Here is a 20,555-nt window from a genome sequence, read left to right on the forward strand (position 1 = left end):
TAAAACCTTTCCCAATTTGCCCCTACTTTCCAGCACCTTTCTTCCTCTCATCCCAAAATTACCTTATATTTACTTTGAATATATTGCATATGCAGGTTCCAAAAATGTTAGTGCAGTTTAAAATTTTAAGTGTTTTAATAAACTTCAAGCTTTAATAGACTTTTAGACCATGGTGTACACTTAAAATCTATACATGTTGTTTTCTACTTGCAAAAGAAATCAAAGTCCTTCAGGAAAAGACCTGTTTAATTTATGTCTTTGTGTGGCTAGTACCATGAATTATTTGCCACATGGTGGACATTTAAGAACTATCTATGATCTGAATGAGTCTCCTAAAAGTAGGGGGACACGGAGCTGTGTTTTGCCTTCCTTTGTATCTCAGGACAGTGCCTAGAACATAGTAATCACTTGATGAATCCAATTTACTGTTAGCTGAATAACTCAAATGGCTATGATTTGATTAATTTAGGTTTTATGTATTTTATTTTATATTTACTCAATCAAGAAAAGTCCCTTTAACAATTACATATAAAAATGACTAAGTATTTTATAGTAACAAAATATTTTCTAACAAAATAAATTTTATAAGGAGTAGGGAACATAAGAAGTTGGGCTAAATATCTATTCCAGGACATACTCTGAAAACTTTTTTTTTTAATTAAATTCCTGATACTTATTGTCTCTCTATTTTGTCTCTTTTGGATTTTTTTTCCTTCTCATCTCACCCATCCATTCAGATAGAAGTCTTTTATATTAATTCTACCTCAATGACAACTCTCCCATCCATTACATTTTCTCCAATTACTCCCAATCATGCTAATTCAAGCCCTTATCACCCAGAGCCTGGACTATTGTAACAGCCTTCTAATTACTTTGGAAGGGTACCTTGGCTAGAAAACTTAGATTCCAACCCCACATCAAATACTGGTTACATTACCCTAGTCATACCCCTTACTTTCCCTACATCTTAATTTCTTCATCTGTAAGAAATGAAGGGCCTGCACCTCACTTTAAATCTACAATTCTATAATTAATTTTTTTTTTTTTTTTTTTTTTGCTATGGCAATTGGGATTAAATGACTTGTCCATGGTCACACAGCTAATAAGTGTTAAGTGTCTGAGGTAGGATTTGAACTCAGGTCCTTCTGACTTCAGAGCTGGCACTTTTTTAAAACAGGCTATCTAATCAACTTTGAGATCACGAAGATACAAATAATATACAATCAAGAACAGAGGCAAAAGACTTGTCTCTGTTACCAACCTTGATATTTTTTTTCTTTTATATATGCTACTTTACAATTTTAAGAGAAGAATAATTATCCTGGAACTCCACTTTTTTTTTTTTTAATATGACATTTCAGAAAGGGAAAACCACTTTTATTACAGGGGGAGTACAGAGTAGGCATGTGATTGGACAGTTACACAAATTTGCTATTATTTCAAAGCCAAGTTGCCCAAACGTAGATGACAAAGGAGGGCAATTCAACTTTCTTCAGAGGTTGCTTTCTTCTATTCTCCCACTACCTGATTAAAAACCTCATATTTAAGCTGTGAAAGTATATATATTCCAAAAAAGATTTTACAAGTGAATTTCACCAAAGCACCACAAAAATGGAAATGAAGCAAATAAGCAATGATGAGCATTTTGGTTTTAGAAAACCATGGAAAGACTTACATGAAATAGAGAGTGAAATGAACAGAACTAAGAGAATATTATATACAGGAACAGTAATATTGCTCAAAGAGTAACTGAACAAGTTATTATGAGTATTGTAAATATTCAAATCATCTACAAAGAATCTATTAAGACGCTATCCACCTGAATTATCATATAAACTTAGACTTAAAAGATGTTTATAAATAATCTCTAATAATCAATGTTAAGAAAAAGAAAGAAAAATTACTAATCTCAAAATAAGATGAACTACTTAATAACTTTGTGATAATTACTCTCAGTTTATTAACAACTGAAATACAAAGAAAATGATGAAGTGAAAAATAGTTATACCTTGGAATAGATAAAGGCAAGATAGTTGTTTTTACTTATAGGAAAAGTTGTTGGGATCATGCTACTTTTTACAACTCCCAGGGACTTCAAAAGCTGTTATCTAGGATGGTGGTTTTCAAACTTGTCACAGTGGCCAACCCATCCTCCCTACCCCCACCCCCAATAAAAAAAAAAAAAATACCTAGAAACTCTATCAGAATAAGTCAGAAATCCAGCATAACAGCATTAACTTAAAAACAAAATACAAAACACAGATTTGGAATCAGAACTCAAGAGTTTTTGAGCTTAATCCCCTCATTTTACAGATGAGACAACAGACTTGCCTAATGTCATAGTAAAAGTAGAGACTTAACCAGACTCCAAATCCAGAATGCTTTCCACTATACCACATTGCTTTAGGAAAAAAGTTTTCATTTTGTTCCTTCATTAAATACATATTTATTGAGTAGCTACTACTGAAAGGCTTTTTACCAGAGGATCTTGGGCAGGTCATTGAAGCTTTGATAGGCATTTCTCATCTGTAAAATGAATGGAAGGGGACACTGGATTAGGATGATCCAGATTTTATATCTAAATAATTCTATGATTTTAATTATTTTTCTTATAACATGCCTTAAATTATTTATACCAGATACAAGTCTAAATAATGCCATTTTAAATATCAATACTATGCTAGATGAAGCCATGAGCCATTATCTAACCTCAAAAAAACACTTGTAGTCCTGGGATCACATTTTGAAAACTACAGATGAAATCTATCCTTCTGTATATATGAAAGGTTTAGTTAACATTTTCTTTAAAATCCCCAGTGAAAGAAGTTTCAGATCTTGCAATTAAAATTTAAATTGCAATTCTCATCCAAAACTATACACTCCTAGTAGTAAATAATAAAGGCAACGGTTTCCAACAAAGAAAAAAAATAACCCTCAAATTAGTAACAACTTTCTTCTAACAACTATCTATATATTGTCTTCTTTGTTTTTATCAATCTAGTTAATTATGCTATCCAACTGCTTTTTTAAAATCACATTTTTAAAAATAGCTTTTTATTTTTAAAATACATGCAAAAATAGTTTTCAACATTCATCCTTGCAAAACCTTGTGTTCCTCCCCTGCCCCAGACAGCAAGTAATCCAATATAGGTTAAACATGTATAGTTCTTTAAAACATATTTCCACATTTATCATGATGCACAAGAAAAATCAGATCAAGAAGAAAAAAATGAGAAAAAAAAGAAAGAAAGCAAGCAACAACAAAAACCGTGAAAATGCCATATTGTAATCATATTTAATCCCATAGTCTGGATGCAGATGGCTCTCCTATTATAAATCTATAGGAATTGACCTGAATCACCTCCTCTCCTGAATCACTTCCTATTCAACTGCTTCTTAAGAAACAAGCTGTTAGAAAACTATGGCAGAATCTCTAATGTTTAAAGTAAGGTACACTGGTGCAAAAATAATAAAGTACTAGCAAACAAGTTACAACATATACACACTATAATCAAGTTGAATTTATACCAGAAATACAAGATTAATTCAATAAACTAAAACTATAAACTTAAGAAACCAATTAACAAAAAAATTTACAAAACATGATTAATAGATGCTAAAAAGGTTTTTCTTTTCTTTCTTTTTTTTTTTTTAAACAAAACCCAACGCCAGTTTCTATGTAAAACACCATAAAGCACAGGAATAAACGAATTTTTCCTTAACATGGGAAATAGTCTCTATCTACAATGAAGCACAAACATTATATGTAATGGACAAAGATTTAAAGGTCTGTCCAATAAGAGAAGGGAAAATGCAAGGATACTCAACATGGTGCTAGAAATGTGAATTATAACAAGAAGAAATCAAGAAAATAAATATATACAAAGAGTATAGAAAACTATTCCCTTCTTTTCAAATGATACATACTATCCAGTAAACTCCAAATAATCATTAAAAATGAATAATAAGACATTCAGCAAAGTAGAACGATATAAAATAAAGCCATGTAAACCATCAGTATTTCAGTATATTATCAATAAAACCAAAAAAGAAGAAATTCTATTCTTTTGTTTTAAATTTTAGGTGCAAGTTCATTAGACAAAGAGTCTTCAAACACTAAATTGGAGAACTATCTATTTTCTTCCCTTTAATTTGTAATTGTTTATCTACTAGATAACAATGTACTGGATTTATTTACCAAGTACTCTGAGAAGTGCATGTCAGCTGGCTTCTTCTAGTTACAAAGGCAATGCCAACACAACACAAGCTCTGGCAGGTTCTAATCTGGCAAATTTTTTGCAACTATTGTCTGAGAACAAGCTAAAATCAGAGATTCAATTCCAGGGCTGGCTGCAGGTTAAGGAATTTTTTTGGCCACAGAAACTTTCAAAGGAGTAGTATCAAAGAAGTTGTGAGCTGTGTAAATGGAGTATAGCTACATGGAACCTTAAAATATTTGTAAATATGATCGCACTCAAAAATTTTTCCTAGACAGAATTAAATAAGGCAATCTGAAAAGAGTACATGGATTTTGTAGACTTGAAGTCTTTCCTTTTGTAGATAAATTCTCCAAAGACTCTGCATGACCCAAAAAAAAGCAGCGTGCTCAGTCTGCTGCTTTTCTGTCCTAGAATTATTATCTAATCTTATGCCAATAAGCTCTTTAGGACTTCAAAACACACAAACACACAAATCACCCAAGAGAAACATCAATTGTTGTGCACTTAACCTTTAATAACTTTGCTAATTTTCACTAATTTCTTTTACTTTCACATATTTCATGTTTTAAATTTTATCAAGAGTTCATCCAAATAACAAATTTACAAAACAATGGAAACATTTCAATAAAGCCAGAAAACCGAAGCAGGCCACAATAGCAGACTACTTAACATAAATTTATTTCACATACTCTTAACAAACTAAAATAACCTTCAAATTACAAAAATACTTTTACATACAATTCTAATAGGACTAAAAGGCTTAAGCAAATCAAAACTAACATTTTCCAATAAAAAGATGGTTTTACTTTATCTTGTTCTTCCTAAAAATGAATTTTACTGAACCGTGGTGAAAATTTTAAAATGCAACTTACAAGTCATCACTGTTCTAATATTTAAATTTCTTATTTAAATATTTGTTAGCTTTAAAAAAATCTTTTATGCCAGTTTGTTGGCACTGCCTTTGTAACCAAAAAGAGCCAGCTTACCATGCACTCCTTTCAAGTACTCTGTAAATGAATCCAGAACATTGTTACCTAATAGCTAAATAATATTACTACTACTAAAATACAATTCTGCAACATGAATGGAAAGCAATACTTAAGACTTTCAAATGTCTCTAAAAGTTTGCTGCGCAAGACTTATCAAGTTCTGTCAATTCTACCTCTGCAATCTTTCATATTCAACCTCTCCTCTCTATTCTCACTGTCATGTCTTAGCATAAGGATCTTTTTTACTACCTTTCTGGATTATTACAAATATCTAAACAACCTTTCTCTGTCCATTCCCCACCCAGGTATCTCAAATCCAGTCTTCAAATTTCAATTAAACTAATGTTTCTTATGCATAATAATAAACCAATAATTGACATTTTTATGGAGTCATGAGATTTGCAAAATACTTTACACATTGCCTCATTTGCTCATCATGACAATCCGTTAGGTAAAATTATCAGTATTATTCCCATTTTACAGACTGAGCAGTTGAGAGACTTGTTCAGTGACAGTCACATAACTATTCAGCGTCCATGGCAATATTTTAACTGAGGTCTTCAAGACACCAAGAATAGCACTTTACCCACAATGCCACACTACTTCATCAGGTCATGGTACTCTATTACTCTATCACACTCTACTATTAGTTCTCACTACCAAAATTCAAACGTTTTTTCCTGGTGCTCAAGATCTCCTAACAAAACTGGGCCGCCCAGTACCGCTTTACATTACTCCTGGCCTCTAACCAAGTTGATTCTACATAAGCCTGTGATTTCCCATATCCTCCTTCTCTCCCCCCCCCCCCCACTCTGGATCTCAATGTTTCCATTACCTGAATTATATCCCAGTATTGACCTGCTGAATTTTGTCACAAGGCTTTGAGGTCCAGCTCAAATAGCAGTTCATGATAAGATCTTCTCTGATCCCCACAGAAAATTAAATTATCCTTGCTCACTTGATTGAATTCACAGGGCACTTCATCCATATCTCTCTAAAATGTTGTAGTTTTTCTCTGTCACTCCCCATTTTTTGTAAACTTTTATGCTTCACAAGACAAGGGTCATTCTTTACTTTAAACTACCTTTCCACATAATAGGCATTTGATAATTTTGTTGTAATTTAATTGAATCTTATAAAAAACCTTGCAATTTCAAAACTAAGTCACAACAAAATGGAAATCTATTTGGAAGAATGATCCTTAATTCTTTTTAAAATAAGAAACGATAAACAAAATATTTGAATCTTTAAGAACATGTAGCAAAGACAACACCGAAAAAGTGGCACATAAATTATTGAACTTAAAAAGTAAAAGGCAGTCCAAGTGAAGCTCTGATTCAGATACAAAAATTTTAACTAGTAACAGTGAAATATAAGATGACTAATGGTAGGGCCTTGTTGGTGTAGAGTTCCTTAATTTCTTGAAATTTCAAGTAAAATTTTATATATGCAAAGTAAAGAAAGCTTCAATTAAAAAGCAGAATACTCCTAAATTATTGCTAATCTGATCTTACTACTACAGACAAATACAAAGAAAATGTTTTCAAAGTGACTAGGAAGACTCCAAGAAGCTGTATTTTAAAAATCAGAAGGATTTTAAAAAGCAGTAAAGAATAGAGAATGATCACAATTAAAATAAAAAAACAAAAATATTTTACTTTCTCTGTATGCCCTCCATGTTGGAACTTTCTTCAATTTCACCTACTGAGTTCCTTAAAATTCCAGTTAAAATCTCATCTTTTACAAGAAGCCCTTCCCTACCCCTCTAATTCTAATACCGTCCCTCTATTAATTATTTCCTACTTATCCTGTATATAATTTGCTTTATTTATTTACATGTTGTCTTCCCCATCAGACTGTAAACTTCTTGAGAAGTGTCTTTTGCCTGCCTTTCTCCTCCCAAGAACCTAGTACAATACCTAAAACACAGAAAACACTCAATATTTACTTATAAGCTATGAACACTGGTCATTTAAAAATAACGTGTAATTGATAGTGTTTCAATTGATAACAAAAAGAAATCTTTAAAATAGTTTAAATTTATAGCCTTTTCCCCAAATTATAACTGCGCTACAGAATACATTTTTGTCTTAGGTTAAAATTACAAAGTAGAATTTAAACACATTCCTTATTAAAAGAAATCATTCTAGAAAGGTATCTATTTTAATGCTAGGCAATCTTTCCTCCAACTACTGCTTAGACTCTATTACCTCCCTCTTCTGAACACAATGTTCAAGAAAGGAAAACCAATTGTAACATTAAATAAAGTATAACTATGAAAATAAACTTGGCTGTTAACACCAACCAGCCATTGATCCTTCTTTGAATTATGTGGGCAAAGAATATTTTTAATGGGAAATCACAGAAATAATTTTATCTAGATGTCAACTTAAAAGAAGAACTTTATATGGAATTCTAATCTTAAAAGAACATTCTACTGAAACTTTTCAAATGATGAATTTCATTTGATATATAACTATCAAATTACCTGATATGAAAGTTAGGAACTTTAACAGAAATGGATATGAGTCATAGGAGTTAACATGGCGGATTAATCTTTATACACCAAAGAATAGCAATTGATGTTTACTTTCAGTTCTATTATTTTAAAAGAATTAGTAAGATATCTGATTAAATGATAGATATCTAAATAAAACAAAAACTGCATTTATCTTTTAAAATTAAGAAATACATAATAAAATACACACCAATGATAACTAATGTAATAAAATATGAATCATATTCCAAATACTATAAAAACACCCAAACCTTTGAATAGGAAGTAACATTTGTGTAAAATACACTCATTGTATAAACAACTTTTCCATATAAGCTTAAAGCAATAAAAACTGGAAACTGCAATACTGCTATATTTCAATGAGATGCTCAGGAACAAAAAAATTTCAGGATAATCAGATTTCCACTAGTACTACCATAAGAGCTGAAACTATTCTCAGAGTGAGTTCAGGCAGCTGAGTCTTTGAGTAACCTATAGATATTTCTATAGGTTATTTTCTATTGGAAATAAGGATTCTCAAATAACCATTTTGTTCACACCAGTTCCTTACCCATTAGTGGATGTAAAAAGGCTAATTAACAAGTAGTTATAAAGTACTTGGAAAAAGTCAAATGTTAGTATAATATTTAATTACAGAAAATTAATAACCAAGCCAAAAAAATTGCCTTTTTGTGTTTATAAGTCCTCCTCTCTACAAAAAAACAAAAAACGACTATTGCTAGTACAAATGAGATAAGTAACTTTAAAAATTGCATTTTAAGATTTTCAAACTGTATAATATAGTTTTTAAATTTTTTCTAGGAAATTTATTTTTAATACACATTGCTTTATGATCATATTGGGAGACAAAAAAATCAGAGCAAAAGGGAAAAACCATGGTAGATATTTTAAAAAAGAAGAGAGAAAAGAAGTGAATATAGCATGTGTTGAATTATATTCAGTCTCCTTAGTTCTTTTTCTGGATGCAGATGGCATTTTCTGTCAAAAATCTGTTGGTATTGTTTTAGATCACTGAACCTCTGAGAAGAACCACTTTCATAGTTGAGCATTATATATTCTTGCTGTTAATATATACAGTGTATTCGTAGTCAGCTTATTTTGCTCAGCATCCTTGATGGAAATCTTTCTGGGCCTTCCTAAAATCAACTTGTTCAACATTTTTATAGAACAATAATATTCCATTATCTTCATATACCACTATATAATATAGTTTTGGTTTTTAGGTTTTTTTCCCCAAGACTGGAATGACAATACGAGGATTGAAAGCCATGCATAAAATTAGCAACTGAAGCAAATGGGAATGTTTCTGATGGGGAAGAGAAGATTCAAGCAGTACATGATGTCTTCAAGAATTTCAAGAGCTGTCATTGGGAAAAATTAAACTTGTTCTCCTTGGATACAGAAAGAAATATCTGGAAAGAATAGGTGGAAGTTGTATGGAGACCAGTTTCTGTAGAATATAAAGAAAAACTTCCAAACAATTAGAACTGTCTAGAATTGAAATGTTTCTGTAAATAGTGAATATTTACCAGTGGAGAAGGGATAACTATTTTTAGGTTCTATAGATGAAAACCCTACACAATTACTCAAGACCAGATGACCTCTGGGGTCTTTCCTAATTCTGAAATTCTAAGAAACAACACTCTGTTTAGTTTCATCTTACTACTAGCATTTTAAAAAATTATTTTAAAAGTTACTTGGTGAGTACATTTGGGGAAGAATAACAGATTAAAATATTAAATTTTAAATGTAAATTATTTAATAATATAGAATGTTTACTTCCCAACTCAGAATATTTAACAATACTAAAAAAAAAAAAGCACATTCTAATATCAAATTAAAGATCATATCATTTTAATAATAAATAAAGGAAATAAAATAGTGCTAAAACAAATGCCAAAGGTCATAAAATTGCTTATTCAAAAGCTGTGCTCATGAATCTAAATATTTATTCTCTTCTTTCATTTTTTGGAGATATGTATGTGTATAGATGTATAATACACATATATTTAGCACAATAGGACAAAATCTTTCATGGGAGTTGTCACACAGATGTGAGTAAAATATAGGTCCTTCAAGTCATTTTTTTTTCTAACAAGAAACTATTCCTGTCCCCATGTGTCCAACTTAGTAAATGGGTAAACCACTGCTCCAATGACAAAGTACAGAGAAAGGACACAAGAAGCAGAGATAAAGAAGAAGACTCAAAGTTGTCATTTCTCTTCCCATATGTCAATGCTTTGTGGTATCTGTGATTTTTTCAATGTGGGTATTTCCTACAACATAACCATTACCCCTTCATCTAGTTCATGTCTTTCCATCAATTCTCAAGAAGGATCTCGAGAATCTCTAGCTCTTTTGCTATCACCAATTGGGAATACAGGCAATAAGTTGCAGCCGACTCATACACCCCTTTATTTCTCTTCATCACCCTTTTAAGGTTTCAAGGGTTAACCTTTAATTCTTGGGACTCTGAAATTCTATGACTTGAATCAATACAACAGTATCACCAGAGGAAATATGTAATTTTGGCTGAGACAATTGGAGTTAAGTGATTTGTCCAGGGTCATACAGCTAGAAAGTATTGTCTGAGGCCAGATTTGAACTTAGGCCCTCCTGACTTTAGGACTGGTACTCTGTCCACTACACCACCTAACTGCCCCACCCCCCAAAAAAATCTTTAAAAATGAGCTTTTTATACACACACACACACACACACACACACACACACACACACACACACGCTACTCTTATGTATTTCTCAAACCAATAAATTGTACAGAAGTAATCTCTTACCATAAATTTCAGAGATGCTTAGCATCTAGCAGTGACTGATAGTGACTTTGCTCTTCTTACCTATGTACTTCAAGATGAATGCAATAACTTATTGAAGTAAACTAATATTTTTCTCCTGTATCTGGGAATATAGTTGTGTCTGCCATTCCTTTTGTGTATATATGAAAGAACAATTGAGAGTGAGAGGAAGAGGAAGGGAAAAAAAATCTAACTGAAAAAAATTGAGAATGACAACAGCTTGGCAAAAGCTTGACCAGTAGGCAGTCATTGAGCCTGGAGATGTCTCATGCCATTGTGCTATTGGCTAAGCATATGCCATGTCATCCCCAGCTTTTCTTCTACTCTCTATCACTCATTAGTTCTGAATCAAGTAGTATTTTATTTGGGATGATGGTCTGGTCTGAGGTATATTTCATAGAACTTTCCAGAGTTTTCTAGTGGGCAAAAATGTGCTAACATTGTACAGATAGGCGGGTAGAGCCAAGATGGTAGGAAAAAGGCAGACTCCCCTGAGTTCTCCCTAAAAGCCCTCCAAACACTTTGAAATAATAAAACAAGTCCTAGAAAAGGACGGGGTAAAATAATTTTCCAGCTAAAGTCAACTTAGAAGGTTGGCAGGAAAGGAGTATCTCATTGGGTAAAGGTGGAGTACAGTTCAGGGCAGGCTACACCAGCAAAGCTGGGCCCTAACAAATACTGAATCGGCAGTGTAAGTGGCTACTTTCAGAGCTCTCAGCCCAAAGACAGTAAAGGGGTTGAAAAATTCAAAGTAAATTCCAGGGGTTGCTGCAGCTACAGTGGAACAGTACCCTCCTTACAATTTCAGGGCAGCAGAGTGCTTTGGTGACTCACAGACCAGGGAATAAGCCAGGAGAGTAGTTAAAGCATGTCTTTAGATCATACCATCTTGGAAGAACTGAAAACTTATAGGTCCCTAGAAGGATCTCTGAAAACAGCTGCACAAAATCCCTGAATCTTGGGACAGTACATCCTCCACTCTGGAAGCAGAACCTCACTTTGGCAAAAAGTTAAAAGTCAAAAAATAGACTGGAAAATGAGCAAACAGGAAAAAAAAAATCTCACTACAGGAAGTTACCATAGTGACAAGAAGATTAAAGTCAAAAGCCCTACATCCAAAGCTTGTGAGAAAAATATGAATTGATCTCAAGACATGGAAGAGCTCAAAAGGATTCTGAGAATCAAGTAAGAACACCAGAAAAAGAAATGAGTGATATAAGACAATCATTTAAAAAAAGAGTCAAAAGCTTGGTAAAGGAGACACACACAAAACACTTAAGAAAATACCTTAAAAAACAAATTAGGCCAAATGGTAAAAGAGATACAAAAAGTCAATGGGGAGAACAATGCCTTAAAAAGCAGAATTGGCCAAATGGGGAAAAAAGGCACAAAAGTTCATTGAAGTAAAAAAAAAAAAAAAAAAATTCCTAAAAAGCAGAATTGGCCAAATGAAAAAAGAGATACAAAAACTCATTTAAGAAAAAAATATTGAACTGAGAAAATAAAAGCTAATGACTATAAGAAATCAAGAAACAATAAAACAAAACCAAAAGAATGGAGAAAAAAAAAGACAACATGAAATATCTCACTGACAAAACATCTGACTTGGAAAACATATCCAGGAGACATAATTTAAAAATTATTGGACTGCCTGAAAGCCATGATCAAAGGAGGCCTTAGATATCCATCTTCCAAGAAATTAAACAAACATCCATAATGTTCTAAAAATTAGAGAGTAGGATTGAAAGAATCCACTGATTTACCTCCTGAAAGAGATCCCAAAATGAAGATTCTCAGGAATATAACCAAATTCCAGAATTCCCAGGTCAAGGAGAGAATACCACACACAGCCAGAAATAAATAATTCAAGTATCATGGAAGCAAAGGATAGCACAAGATTTTGCTGCTCATATTCAGGAGGGCAAAAGAACTAGGATTATAACCAAAAATCACCTGTCCAGGAAAATTAAGTATAATTCTTCAGAGGAAAAAAAAAAAAAGGACATTCAATGAAATAGAGAACTTTCAATTCTTGATGAAAAGACCAAAGATGAATAGGAAGTTTGATTTTTGAATACAAGACTCAAGAGAAACACAAAAAGATAAACAGAAAAGGAAAATCATAAGGGACTTCATAAGATTAAACTGTTTACATTCCTACAATGGGAAGATGATAATTGCAATTCATAAAAACCTTCTCATCATTAGGGCAGGTTAAGAGTGTTGATAGAGGGCACAGGTGAGTTGAATATGAAAAGATGTCTAAAAAAACAAAATTAAGGGATGAAAAAGAGGAATGCAGTGGAAAAAAGGTAGAATGGGTTAAACTATTTCATAGAAAAAGAGCAAGCAAAAATTTTTACAATGGAAGAGAAAATGGGGGAGGCAAGTCCTTGGGAGTGAGTGAAACTTGCTCTCATTAGAATTGGCTTAATTGAATATAAAAATCTATCTTCCTACAGGGAAAGTGGGCCAGCATAGGAATAAAAAAAGGAGTGTGTATGTTTGTGTGGAGGGGGGGGAAATCGATAAAAGGGAGGGCAGCTTGGGGGAGGCAGCAGTTAGAAGCAAAACACTTTTGACGGGGAGACAGGGTAAAAGGAGAGAGAAGAGAATAAATGGGAGGGGATGGTGGAGGAAAATACATGTTGCAATCAATGTGGAAAAAAATTTTGAACTCAGTTTCTCTGATACAGGCCCCATTTCTCAAATATATAGAGAACTTATTATAAAATTTATAAAAATAAGAGCTATTCCCTAATTGATAAATGACCAAAAGATGTGAAGTTTTCAGATGAAGTAATCAAAGCTAACTATATTCATATGAAAAAAATGTTCTAAATCTCTATTGACTAGAGAAATGCAAATTAAAATAACTTAAGTATTACCTCATTCCTATGAGGCTGGCTAATAGGACAAGAAAAAAAGGAAATGACAAATTTTGGAGAGAATATAGGGGAAAATGAGACATTTATGGACTGTTGTAAACTGATTCTGCCATTCTTTATAGCAATTTAGAACCATGCCCAAAAGGGTTATAAAGTCATAAAACCCTTTGACCTAGTAAGCCACTAGTAGGCCTATAGCTAAAAAGAGATAAAACAAAAATGAAAAGGAAAGCGATTCATATGTAAAATATATTTATAGCAGCACTTTTCTGGTGGCACAGAATTGGAAATTGAGATGGCCATTAGTTGGAGAATGGCTCAACAAACTGTTATGCTATTGTGATGAATACTATTGTACTATAAAAAATGAGGAGGATACTCTCAGAAAAACCAGAAGAGATTTAGATAAGCTGATGCAAAATGAAATATACTATATATAAAGTAACAGTTATATTTATAAGATGGTTTGCTGTTCTCAGCAATACAATGATCCAAGACAATTCTGAAGGACTTATGATGAAAAATGCTACCCACCTCCAGAGAAAGAAGTGATGGTATTTGAATACACATTGAAACATACTTGTTAAATTTTATTTTTCTTGGGTGTTTTAGATTTTTGGTCTGTTTTCTATCACAACATGACTAATGTGGAAATATGTTTTAAATGACTACAAATATATAACCTTACACTGAATTGCTTGCTTTTTCAAAGAGAGGAGTGGGAAGGGAGAAGGAAAAAAATTTGTAATTCAAAAGTATTAAAAATGAATTCTGAAAATTGTTTTTGCATGTAATTAGAGAAAAATAAAACATTCAATACATTTTTTAAAATTGTGCTGAAGCAGAACATTTAGCCCAGACTTGAAGACCAAGACATTCAAATCCAAATCCCCTGAAATCAAGAGCATTTAGGTATTTAACATACCTATAGCAATACAAACTGTCCCTAAAATAACTTGGCCTTTCAAATATGAAGAGATAAGTATTTCTAAGACTTATATTTGCATTTCTGTTATGGAAAACTAACTAAATTTTATGATCTATACAAAACCATTCTTTTGTCTCTGGATTACAACGAAGTATTATTAGCAAATGGCAGAAAAAATAAGATGGTCACTAGTGGGGAGAATGGTGGGGAATAACTAGCTGGTATATTCAAAATTGAACAGTACCCCTATGTAAAGCAAATTGGAAATAACTGCCTACCAAGGAATAAAATTACATGTAAGCCAAGAAGGAACACAAAAATAATAATACGAAAATTTTTCACACAAATACAAAACTTACAAAGAAAAGTAAGACTGGTAAGTTGCTTTTTAAAAAAAAAAAGTTTCAAAAACAATATAACTTTCCCCATATTTTTGTCCCAGTCCTTGATGAAGTAATTTCATCTAGAATCATCTTATTAGCCACTAGAGGGAGTCTTAAAAAAAAAAAAAAAAAAAAAAAGTATTTTAAAACCTCCTTTTGTCCCCATACTCTTTTTTGCATTAAAGTTAGAACTGCGGTAATTTTAGGAGTATATAAAACAGGATATGTACTGAGTTTTAAAACTAGTTAATATATTTATTTCCAAGAGAACTCTCATATTTTATCATATGAATTTTATACACAGTACTTGCTGAGATGCTTAAATTTCTTAAGGTAAAATGCAGAATACATAGACACACCAAATATAATATGAAATTCACTTACTGAAATATTCACTTTTCCTATGTGGTTAACATGAAATTTTTCAGTAGAAAAATCAGTACACAGTAGCAATGGAGCTAACCTCTGAAAATATGAGCATGATCTCAAAGAACACCGTAATAGTCCATAATTCAGCCAAAGAAATAAAATATGGAAATACAAAATATTCTGTATTTCACTTAAGTTTAAAATCTCTGTTCCTAATCAAAATTAAAGTCCACAAAGAGTGCTCCATTAGTTTTCATTTTCTTGAATTAAAAAATAAGTTACTTTAAAAAGGCCACTGAATGTGTTCAAAGAAATATGCTCAACTTAGGAAATAATCTTTTTTTCCCCCCTGTCAAGCATTTTTAACACTTTTAAACACGTTTTAAAGCAAGATCAGATTGGAGGAATCCCAAAGGGCATATTTCAGTAAAAGGAATGAACTTTCTAAAATACATACTTTGGATTAGAATGTTTCTATATTACATTCAACAATGTAAAACCTCTTTTCCTTCTATCCCTTTCCTACACCTTCAACCTGCCAAAAAAACAAAAACAAATGACTCCCCCCAAAAAAAATCCTCACCAGATACAAAAATGCAAGCTTAATGGAACTACATTACTCTGATTTTAGGGATCGTACAAATAAACCAATAAAGTGTGGCTGGACAAGTTTCTTTTTCTTTTAATCCTGTTTTTTGGAGGTCTGGTTAGACAGATAATACATAAATATAAATGTGGTATACACATATATACCTGTATATGCACTCTCTTATATATATACACACACACACACACACACACACAAAATATAAGTGCAAGCATGCATATACAAATGCACAAGTATACACACACTCTTTCCTGTGTGCACACATGTACATGCTCCCACTTAGTTACACATGTATATATGCACTAGCGCTTCCTTGGGTATACATATAAAAATACATTTATACACATGTACACATCTATGTACAAACATATACCCATCCCCCTATACATAAATATATACACATATATACATAAATATATACACATATATACATGTGCTGGGACACAATCTACATATAATATACATATATTTGCACATAGATGTCTGCAGACACACAGTATGTGTCTGTATATTATATGCATATAACAGACAGGCTGGCTGCCATGCATGCACACACATATCAAACAGACAGGCAGACACATATATATATATATATATATATATGTTATTTATACATAAACAAAACCACAAACAAGCTGACCCACTGACATGCACATCCATATGCTGGCATGGCTGCAGCCCATACATATAGAATGTAAATTATTACATGTTACACACACAACATGCATTTACAAAACAGACATGAGCTGTCGCACACACTGGCGTGCAGGTGGACACAAATATATACGTGCATGTTGGCATGGCTGCAGGCACACACTGACCTGCATGCCCATAACACATAGACACAGACACCTGCAGGCACATTTGTGAATGTCTATCATACATCTGTAACTTGTGTCTCCATCATACATCTGTAACATACATGCACACAGACATGCACACGTGCTGACACAGCAGGCACACTAGTGCATGTAATGTGTGGCACCGGCACACTCGTGTGCACATGTCTGCAACATGCACACACGCACGCTCACACACCTGCAACACGGATACATGCAGACGCGCCTGCAGGCACACCCATGTGTGTCCATCACACACTTGCACCACGCATGCACACAGACACCTGCAGGCACACTCGTTACACCTGTACCATACTCATGCAGACACACCTGCAGGCACCCTCGTGGGTGTCTCCATCACACACCTGTAACGTACGCACACACCCGCTCATACGTGTCTGTCACCGTACCCAGCCCGCACACACGGACGCAAGCACACGCACACCGGGATGCCCAAAGTTTCCCGGAGCTGACCGAGTCCAGGCGCGTACGCTTCCCCCGCAGCCCGGGCCAGGCAGCACGTGCCCAGGGCCCGGAGCCGCAGGAGGGGGATGGTGGGGGCGGGCCAGGGAGGATGCCCGGCGGGCCGCGCGGGAGTCCCGGGCCCTGGGCCGCCCGGGCCAGCCGCGCTCCAAACGTGCCAGAGCGGTGACAGAAATAAGTGGGTCACAAGGCCTAGCGGGTCCGGGAGGAAACAGCCTCGGTGCCCCGCCGCCCCCCTCCGCGCCCGCCAGGTAGCCCCGCGCGCCCCCACCCCGGCGGCCCGGGCCCCCTGCGGAGCCGGCTGTCGGGCCGGCGCTCCAAGCGGGAGGCGCGTCCGCGGCCCCAGCCCGGGTCCAACGCCCTCAGCCCTCACCGTGCGGGCGGCTCGCGGCTCAGGCGGCTCCGGCGGCTCCGGCGGCTCCTTCCCGGCCCCCCTCCCCCCACCCGCCGAGTGGCCGCAGCAGCTGCCGCCTGTCCGGCGCAGCGCCCGGCGCCCCGCGAGCTCCCACCACCGGCGGCAGCAGCCCCCGCGGTCCGCGAGTAGGAGCCGCAGTCACGACAGCCGCGGTCGCTGCTGCTGGTACTGCTGCTGCCGCGGCTGCTGCGGCCACCCCTCTCCTCTTCTCCTTCCCCTCCTCTTTTCTTCCCCTCCCCTTATCCGCCGGCACCGCTAACACGCATGCGCCGCCAAGTCAAGCCTACCGGCAACCAACTGGCCCCGGGCCCAGCAGCCCAGGCGAGGCTTGCCCGCAGAGCGCACGCGTAGCGGGAGCAGGCTCTTTTTTTTTTTTTTTCTCCTAATTTTTTTTTTAATCGGCAAGCCGCAAATCAAATCTGTGATTGAGCGTCTCACCCTGCGCATGCGCCCACCGCCGTCCTCGCCGGCCACGAAGGCCCAACCCGCCCTCGCCCCATTCTCTCGGCCGAGCCTCCCAGGCTCCAGGAGCCTCTTGGTACGCATGCGGATTCCTGGAGGAGGGCGCTCGAGGCGGGAGGGGCGAGAGATTCCTGTTTGCCCCGCTCTAGTGCAGGCTGTGCGCCTGCGCGGCCACTAGCGGTCTTCCTCCTCCCCCGCGTCTCCCGGCTCCCAGATTGGCCGGCGCTCGGAGGAAGCTGGGGTTTTCCCGGAGGTCTCGCTCCAGCCTTCCTTCCCAGCATTTGGCAGGAGCGGATCCCGTTACTGGAAAGCCGGGAGGTGGGGTCCCAGTGCTGCCTCTTCAAGCTGCAGCTGGAGCGCGCTCCTGGAGGCCGCGGAGGGCTGAGGGGGGAGAGGAAAGAGACAAGCCCTTCCCGGGTGCGCGTGGCCTGGATTCTGACAGCCCTGGGGGTAGAGCCGGGATCCCGCTACTTGTCCCGGGGGGCCGAGGTAGCCCTCCCCGCCCCCCCCATGCCCGAAGGGAGCTTGGGTGCACCGGGGCAACCATGGCCCGGGGACTGACTCCTTAATCAATAAAAGGTGCGGGATGCCCAAGCGTTAGCCCCGGGAAGCCCGTAGTTAATTACTCCGTGGGGGCTTATCTGGCAGAACAGAAGCATTTTGGGGGGAGGATAATGGTTCCATTCCTGCGCGTTTTCATCTTTGATAGAATATCCTGAAATTGAAATCGGTGTACTTTTTTTTTTTTTTTTAAACATTTGCATTCTGGATATGTCAATAAAATTTCCTAAAGTAACATTTATTTAAAGTTGTCCTGTCTAAGAACAGATTCAGACCTTCTTAAACTTTTTCCACTCTTGACCCCTTTTCGCCCCAAAAAATCGTTTGTACCCCCGTATATAAAATAGCTATGCAACAAGTGTTTGCTGACCATAAATCATGACTTCATGATCCCCACATTCAGCTAGGAGACCCCCCCACTTAAGAAGCTGCAGTCTATACTCGGGTCATGGGGAGGAGGGCGTAATTAGGAATACTTGCTAAGAGGAAATGTCATGTTTCTTTTCTCCCATGCAGTCACTGAGACCTAGCTCCATCGGGATGACTACTCCCGGACATCCTTTCCAACACGAGTGGGAGTTGATACTCTCCTTGCTCTTTATCGGCACTTTCAGATTTTCCTTCTATCCCCATCACTGAGTAGCCTCTTCTCCTTTGAGGTTTTTTCCAGTCCGTAAGAATCCCCTCGAAATTCTGGTAGCTTTTATCTATTGACCTCCAAAACACTTCCTTTTTTTTTTTTTTTTTCCCAGGCTGGGGTTAAGTGACTTGCCCAGGGTCACACAGCTAGGAAGTGTTAAGTGTCTGAGATCACATTCGAACTCGGGTCCTAGGGCTGGTGCTCTATCCACTGCGCCCCCTAGCTGCCCCCCAAGACACACTTCTTTCCTCAAAGTCCTTTAACGCATTCTCTCCTCCAACTTGTGCCCTCCTATACAGATGTTCTCTCAAAGACCTTTACCTCCCGCCTTCTCAAAGGGCCCATGAGCGATGATCACACCCCTCCATCTGGTCATCACCCATGTCTTCTTTGATGTCCATAAACTCTGAAATTATCTGCTCCTGATCTAGTGTTATTTCACTTTCTCTCTGCCTTACAGCCCTCCGCTTCATCTTCACTGGGACTTGAATCTCTCCACAGATCTTTCACCCGTAAAACACCTCATCTTTCCTTCCCTATCTTGAGCCTCGAATGAACCAGTTCTACTCTACACGATCCCCGTATCTTGAGCGTCTTGCTCCTTATCCCACAGCTAATCTCGCCCTCCTGTCAGGGAGGGGGTTCTAAGATCTGGGGTCTATTTTCAAAGAGAGGAGAGGCTGAATCAGAGAAATGCTGGCGGATGTTAGTCCTCTCAAACCTGCCAGCTTCAGCACTGGATGAGTCCAGTCAAGTTCCTGACAAGGAAAACAGCCCCGAGAGGCCACTCCAGAGCTTTTAGTCTTCCCCAACACTCCTAAAACACATTAGGAGCAATGTGGGAGATAGACTGAAATAGGGGGACAGATATCAATCACAGGGTAGAAGAAGATGAAGGCCTGGACTAGTGGAGTAGTTGCATGAAAAGGCCTCCAAAATAGACTTAAGTGTGTACAGCTGCTTATCTCATTGTTGTTTCTTCAGAAGCATTTCTTCTTCCTCTTGAAATACATCTGGTACTATGATTCCACTGTTTGAGGAAGAAAAGGGCATGTTACAAAAACAACTAGCTCTTTCCCATATTTCTTCTGTTGGTAGTCTTTCCTTTCTAAAGTTCTATCTTTAACTGTCCTCAGGATGATCTGGAGGTAGTTGAATTTCTCAACAAGATTTGTTTAAAATAATTTCCTCCTCCATTGCTTTCCACTGACTTATGAAGTACTATTGTTTATATAATCTTCTATTAAACTTCTCCATAAAATTTTACAAATGACTTTATAATCTAAACCAATGTCATCTTCTTTGGATGCCATTTTTTCCTGTTTGGCAAATAAATCAAGTATTTCTTGACTAAAGCAGTTTAAAAAAAACAACTTTTTTTTTTTCTCCTCTTTATGGAAATTGATATACATACTCAAAGTTTGCTAGTGATTTGAGGA

The 20,555-nt window shown here is 36.7% G+C and overlaps 1 protein-coding gene across 5 annotated transcripts in view; it reads right to left on the reverse strand.

The window, feature by feature from the left end:
- CLOCK (clock circadian regulator) overlaps window positions 1–17,644 on the reverse strand; it is a 102,266-nt gene extending 84,622 nt beyond the window's left edge. For 2 of the 5 annotated variants that reach the window (XM_074275454.1, XM_074275453.1), the window contains exon 1: window positions 17,412–17,643. The gene's annotated coding sequence lies outside the window, so the exon portion shown is untranslated. Of the gene's footprint in view, window positions 1–2,479; window positions 2,499–17,411 lie in introns of those variants that run through there. The other 3 variants (XM_074275455.1, XM_074275451.1, XM_074275452.1) reach the window with 3 other exon arrangements.
- Between the last annotated feature and the right edge of the window lie 2,911 nt (window positions 17,645–20,555).

Source organism: Sminthopsis crassicaudata, chromosome 6 (assembly GCF_048593235.1).
Source record: "Sminthopsis crassicaudata isolate SCR6 chromosome 6, ASM4859323v1, whole genome shotgun sequence".
NCBI lineage: Eukaryota > Metazoa > Chordata > Mammalia > Dasyuromorphia > Dasyuridae > Sminthopsis > Sminthopsis crassicaudata.